The sequence below is a fragment of the Furipterus horrens genome, unplaced genomic scaffold (genome assembly GCF_987537825.1).
Source record: "Furipterus horrens unplaced genomic scaffold, mFurHor1.1.pri manual_scaffold_2, whole genome shotgun sequence".
NCBI classification, from domain to species: domain Eukaryota; kingdom Metazoa; phylum Chordata; class Mammalia; order Chiroptera; family Furipteridae; genus Furipterus; species Furipterus horrens.
In genome coordinates, this window is record NW_028327172.1 from 50,946,446 (window position 1) to 50,952,605 (window position 6,160).

A 6,160-nucleotide genomic window follows, 5' to 3' on the forward strand; every position below is an offset into this window, starting at 1 on the left:
ATTGGCAAGATGCTTATAAAGATCCATATTTTCAGTTTTACTTGACAAATTTGAAGATTTTACCATGCTATGCTAGAATTCCCAAATTCCCAGCTGAAGGTAAGTTTGGGTTTTTGAAATGATTGATGAGCTCCTGAAGTCATTGAATTCCCTTCCACACAATGGTTGCATATGAACATTCACTGGCAAAGCGTTTATGTACATGGCTGCTCTGTGGGACTGAGACCTCTCTTTTTAAAGAGATTGTATTAATTTTTAGAGAGAGGGGAAGGGAGGGAGACAGAGACGGAGAGAACACTGATGCAAGACAGAAACATTGATTGGTTGCCTCTCATATACGTCCCCACTGGGGATTGAACCTGCAACCCTGGCATGTACCCTGACCAGAATCTAACTGGTGACCTCTCACTTTGTAGGATGATGCCCAATCAACTGAGCCACACCAACCAGGGCTAAAACCTCTCTTGAAATACAGACTTCTTAATCTAGTATTTGAGAATCTGACAACTGTGGTAGGCTAAGTAATGTTCCCCACATATGTCCATGCCCTAATCCTAGAACCTGTGAATGTATTGCCTTACACAGTAAAAGGAAGTTTGTGATTAAGTTAAGGATTTTGAGATAGAGGGACTATCCTGTATTCCAGGTTGGCCCAATGCAATCACAAGAATTCTTCTAAGGAGGAGGCAGGAAACACAATCACACAAGGGATGTGAAATTGGAAGCAGAAATTGGACTGGACTCATGAAGTCACAAGCCAAAGAATACTGGCAGCTTATAGAAGCATAAAGAGACCAGGAACAAATTCCTTATTGGAGGATCAGGTGGAACCCCTATCTATACTAATTTTAGTAAGACTCACTTTAGACTTCTGGTTTCCAGAGCTGTGGGAGAATAAATTTTTGTAGTTTTAAGTCTCTAAGTTTGTGATAAGTTGTTACAGTGCAATATAAGACTAATAATTTTTGCCTAAGTAGATTTATCACTCTTCTTTCTATGACATTTCATTTCCTAATTCTTGAACTTTTCTTGAATATCTGCTTGAGATATTCATTTTTCTATCACCAGAGTCCAAATTCTTCATGATTCTCAAATGCCACTTCTTAAAACTTGTCTTTCTACTCTTTTGAATTTGACTTGATATGAGTTGAGTACTCCATTTTTACTCCATTTTGAAGTCTTTAGCTCTGGAATTATGCTTTATATTCATTATTTTGCATAACTTTTTGAGGAGAGGTCCCAGGATGCATATGTTCATGTGTGAACAGCTCAGCCTGTGTGTCTAAGCCCTACTATATCCTTTGAAAATCCCTGTCCCTTGGCCAGCTTTTATATTGAGAGGGTATTTGCACCTGACAAATATTTGTATCTTGACTCAAGAAGATACACCTGAAGAGGCCTACATAGGTCCTTGTAAAAGGCTTGGGGCTATGTGGGAGTTCTGTACCCACAGAGCAGAGACTAGAAGTTGGGTATGGACTATTGAATCCTCACCTTCTGAGGAAGGGTACAACCAGAAGAGGGCTAGAGTGGGACCCTCCAATGTGCATAGTCTGGGGCAGAGTCCTCTCTTCTCTGGGTCTATGGGCAGTACTGATTTTATAAGTCTTATATTTATGACTAAGCTCCTCAACTGCTGTGTAACTTTCACAAAGGTAAGGACTATTGTGTGTCATTTTTCTTATGTCTCTTCATTAGCCTGCTAAGAATTAGCATGTATGATGAATTTAGATCTGATTGAACCAAAGTCAGAGATACGTGTAGAAGTGAGCCTGAATTTACTGCTTGCCTGTTGTATCTTTATCACTAAATTGAATGTTCTATACATTTTTACTTGACCCTCAAAAATTTTGAGATGCACAGGTGCACAATAAGGCACTGCCGGCCAGGAATGCAACCTTGTGCTGCAGCTGGGAGGCAACACAGAGACTTTTTTGGAGAAGGAGCAGAGACAGGACCCAAGATGGGACAGAGACTAGGGGCTTGCACACTGGCTTGCCAGCAGAACAGCATGGCTAGACAAGCCTGAGGATTTCTGGAGGGTGCCGCAGGACAAGTGGGGAGAGACTCAACTCAGTGTGACTCACTGCAGGGAGTGGTGGTAGCCCCAGAACCTAGCTAGATCTCCTCACATCTAGCCAGCCAGAAAATAAGATTTGAAGCCCATGGAATTTTGACCAGGGGAAGATCCAGAAAAAGATAAACAGTGTCCAAAGAACTCAAGACAAGGTGGGCAGAGTGACTCTCGATCAACTAGCCAGAAGGAAGATTCCACAAGAGTAACCGAAATATAACCAGAAAGCTTAAGCAAATGATATAAAGGGAATTCCAAGAGCATCATGCTCAGGAGATCAAGCAGACTGCACCACTGAATCCCCCAGGTCTTCTATACAGAATCTCATACCACAAAAGTGGGAAACCAGAGCAGTCATATCCAAGAAACAAAAACAAACAAGAAGCATACAACATGGGGAGACACAGAAACAACCTCCCAATGAAAGGAAAAGAGGAATCCCCAGGAAGAGAGCTAGATGGAACAAATATAAGGCAACTATAAGGCATGGAATTCAAAAGAATGTTTATAAGGAAACTCAATGAACTTGATGAACTCGGGGGAAACTATAACAAACTCCAGGGAAACAACCAAAAACTTCAGGGAAGCTACAAGAAACTTACAGAGAAATACACCAGCATAAAAAAGGACATAAAAACTATCAATAAGAACCAGGAAGAAATGAAGAATACAATTTCTGAACCAAAGAACACAGTAGAACCAATCAAAAGCAGTCTAAAAGAAGCAGAGGATTGTATCAGTGAGTTAGAGGACAGTGTAGAAAAAAATTCCCAGACAATAAAACAAAATGAAAAAAAATTAAAAAGAGTGAAGGGGGTTTAAGAGGACTGCAGGACAACATGAGACAAAACAAAATTAGAATCAAAGGGATACAAGAAGGAGAAGAAGAGGAGCAAGGGATAGAAAACCTGATTGAAAAAGTATTAAAAAAAAGTTTTCCTAACTTGATGAGAGAAAAAGTCATGCAAGTCTAGGAAGCACAGAGGGTCCCAATGAAGATGAACCCAAAAAGGCCCACTCCAAGGCACATAATTAAAATGGCAACATTCAAAGGCAAAGAGAGAATCATAAAAGCAGAAAGAGAAAAACAGCAAATAACATACAAGGCTATTAACTGATTTCTCAACAGAAACAATACCAAGAAGGGAAATACAAGCCAAATAAAAATATTTCAAGCAATGAAAAACAAAGCCTACAACCAAGACTATTCTACCCAGCAGGCTCTCCTTTAAAATGGAGGGTGAAATAAGGAGTTTACCAGACAAAAGAAGACTAAAAGAATACATCGCCACCAAACTAGCATTGCAAGACATGCTAAGGGGATGCTTTAAAAAAAAGAAGAAAAAAAGAGAGGGAAAGGAACGCAGGTACAAAGGGAAATGAATAAATACCTGTCAATAATAACCTTAAATGTAAATGGATTAAATGCTCCAATAAAAAGACATAGGGTAGCAGAACAGATATGAAAGGAAAACAAGACCCACATATATGCTGTCTGCAGGAGAAACATCGCAAAACAAAATATTTAAATAGACTGAAAGTGAAAGGACTGAAAAAAATATTCCAGGAAAATGGACATGAAAAAAAAGCTGGGGTAGCAATACTTATATCAGACAAAACAGATTTCACAGCAAAGACTTTTTTGGAGAAGGAGCAGAGACAAAGAGACAAAGAAGGGCATTTCATAATACTTAAGGGAACAATCCATCAAGAAGATAACTCTGGTAAACATATATGCACCCAACATAGGAGCACCCAAATATATAAGGAAAATACTAGAAGACTACAAGAAGGATATCAACAGCAACAAACTCATAGTAGGGGACTTTAACACCCCATTATCAATGATAGACAGATCTTCAAAGCAAAGAAACACCAAGGATATCGAGGCATTGAACAACACACTAGATAAAATGAACTTTATTAATATATATAGAACTTTCACCCAAAATAAGCAAAATATCCATTCTTTTTGAATGCATATGGGACATTTTCAAAGATAGACCACATGGTAGGACACAAAACAAGCCTCAACAAATTCAAGCAAATTGAAATTATATCAAGCATCTTCTCAGATCACAATGCCTTGGAACTAGAAATCAATCTCAAGGAAAAAAATCAAAGACATTCAAACTCATGGAGAATGAATAACATAATATTAAATAATAAATGGGTTAACAATGACATCAAGGAAGAAATCAAGAAGTTTCTGAAAACTAATGATAATGAATACACAACAGCCCCAAACCTATTGGACACAGCAAAAACAGTCCTGAGAAGAAAGTTCATAGCAATACAAGCCTACCTGTAAAGGATAGAAAAATCCCAAATAAAATATCTAGCCCTACAGCTACAAGAACTAGAACAACAACAAACAAAGTGTAGGGTGAGTAGAAAGAAGGAAATCATCAAGATCAGAGTAGAATTAAATGACATAGAGACTGAATTCAGAAGAGCAATAAGAGTACGAGCTGATTCTTTTGAAAAGATAAACAAAACTGACAAACCTTTAGCAAAGCTCATCAAGAAAAAAAAAGAGAGAAGAGTCAAATAAACAAAATCAAAAATGAAAGAGAAGAAATCATGACTGATATGAAAGAAATACAAAGAATTGTAAGAAATTACTGCAAACAACTGTACAGCAAGATACATGACAACCTAAATTAAATGGACAAATTTCTAGAAACATATAATCTTCCAAAACTGAATCAAGAAGTAGAAAGACTGATCAGACCAATAAGAAACAGTAAAATTGAAACAGTAATTAAAAAACTCGTGGCACACAAAAGCCCTGGATCGGATGGCTTCACTGGTGAATTTTACAAAACATTTAGGAAAGAACTAACTCCTATTTTACTCAAACTATTCCAAAAAATCCAAGGAGAGGGAAACTCCCACTCTTTCTATGAATCCAGTATTATCCTAATTCCAAAACCAGGTCAAGACACAACAAAGAAAGAAAACTACAGGCCAATATCACTGATGAACATAGATGCTAAAATCCTTAACAAAATATTGGCAAACTGGATCTAGCAACACATTAGAAAAATCATACACCATGATCAAGTGGGATTCATCCCAGGGATGCAAGGATGGTTTAATATTTGAAAATCAATAGACCTAATACACCACATAAACAAAATGAAGGAGAGAAACCACATGATCATATCCATAGATGCTGAAAAGACATTTGATAAAGTACAACACCCATTTATGATGAAAACACTCAGCAAACTGGGAATAGAGGGAGCATACCTCAACATAATAAAGGCTATATATGGAAAACCTGAAGCCAACATCATAGTCAATGGACAAAAACTGAAAGTATTCCTCCTGAAATCAGGAACAAGAAAAGGATGTCCACTCTCTCCACTCCTATTCAACATAGTCTTGGAAGTTCTAGCCACAGCAATCAGACAAGAAAAAGAAATAAAAGGCATTCAAATTGGAAAAGAGGAAGTAAAATTGTCATTATTTGCAGAAGATATGATAGTGTACATAGAAAACCCTATAGACTCCACTAATAAACTACTCAACATAATAAGTAAATTTGCCAAAATATAAGGGTACAAAGTCAATATTCAGAAATTGAAGGCATTTCTGTACACCAACAATAAAATGTCAGAGATAGAAACTAAAAATATATATATATATATATATATATATCCATTTACTATAGCAACAAGAAAAATAAAGCACCTAGGAATAAACTTAACCAAAGGCATAAAAGACCTGTACTTGGAAAACTACTTATCTTTAAAGAAAGAAATTAAGGAACATACAAATAAATGGAAGCGAATTCCATGTTCATGGCTGGGAAGAATCAACATCATTAAAATGTCCATACTACCCAAAGCAATTTACAGATTCAATGCAATCCCTATTAAAATACCAGTGACATATTTCACAGACCTAGAACAAATACTTCAAAAATTTATATGGAACCAAAAAAGACCCCGAATAGCCACAGCAATCTTGAGACAGAAGAACACAACAGGAGGAATCACAATACCCGATATCAAACTATACTACAAAGCCACTGTGATCAAGACAGCCTGGTACTGGCATAAGAACAGACATATAGAT